This window comes from Neolamprologus brichardi, chromosome 7, assembly GCF_056152115.1.
Source record: "Neolamprologus brichardi isolate AB-2024 chromosome 7, ASM5615211v1, whole genome shotgun sequence".
Taxonomy (NCBI): Eukaryota; Metazoa; Chordata; class Actinopteri; order Cichliformes; family Cichlidae; genus Neolamprologus; species Neolamprologus brichardi.
Window position 1 is genome coordinate 5,544,432 of NC_142110.1, and position 1,440 is coordinate 5,545,871.

A 1,440-nucleotide genomic window follows, 5' to 3' on the forward strand; every position below is an offset into this window, starting at 1 on the left:
TTTTTGCGTCCAATAAAAGTTTTGTTTGATACCAAAAGAGCCATAAACATGTTACAATAAGACTTGTGTTGAAATAAATGGAGAGTGATAAATTAAAATGCACATGAGCAGTGTACAGCTTGGGTTGCAAAAAGTTACTGCATAACAGAAAATATGCTTCAGTGAGAGCAGCGTTCAGCATCAACAAATCTCAGTGTCCACTGAGATTAGTTACCATATAAAAGTATGGGTTTACCAGAAGTCCAGTGAATCTATGCTGACTTTATAACTCAAGGCAAAATGAATGCTGACAGTCAGAATCCCACCTTCAATCAATCACACCATCACCTGCAGCATTTCTGTCCTCAGATGTCTTTTCTCACATGAAACGGACGCACACACAACAAACTAAACTTCACACACTTTATGACACACAGGTCTTTAAATATCAAAACACATATGGAATCTACCATGGATTCCTTTTTTTGTGACAGTGCTGTATCTAAAACGTGCAAAAGTCACAATTACTAAAGAGCAACACGTTAAACAAAACACTTGGTTGTAACATTTTGGCTACTGTATCGCAGGATGTTGGTTTAACAACTTATTTTAAGTGCAAGCTGTTGTCGCATGCTGGAATGCAGATCATTTTCAAAACAAGTGACACTTAACAGAAAGAGCAGAGAAAGGCACATCTGGATGTAAAAGCCACAAGCTCATTTAATCATTGCCATCATCTTGTTTTGCATTGTCTGCTCTGCACTGGCTTTTCTTTTTGTGCCATGTATTTATTTTAATAGTCTATTCTTATGTGTGGAAGGTTTTTTTTATATATGTAACTAAGGAGGAACACCAAGGCCAGTGTTTTTTATATATTCAAAATATAGCTTTTTGGTATAACGTATGCACATAATGCATAAAGGAGTAGTTTTACTGTAATGTATTTGCTTTGAGCTATATGACTTTGGCCCTGGAGATACAGCAGAGATGTGTGATAAAGAACATTTTGTAACCAGCAAAACTAACAAATTGTCAAAAAACATTTTAATCCCTGCAAAGTCTGTAGAGCCAGTCAACAAGTGACGTAATTATTTGTCATTAAAAATAGAGGAAAAAAACTTCTTTGCCCATTGTGGTAATGAGCCCAAAGATAACGCCCACCCACCCCCCAAAACAAAACAAAAAACAACGACAAAAAAACCCACCAAAACAAAATGAAATTAAATTTGTATTTTTTTTTTTAACTGCTTGAAGCTTGAATAATTTGAAATATAATCGATCCTAAATGTTTGAAAGCTTCTTTCATGATTTCACCATCAGTCCTTGACATTACCCTTTGCTTTTCATTGAAACACCCGGGGATCTCATTTGGATGAGGTATGGTATGTTCCCCGACCTTGCCATTTCCAATAGACGCTCCTCGCCGTCTACCAAACCAACAGTTGACAAGTGTGCTCAGAC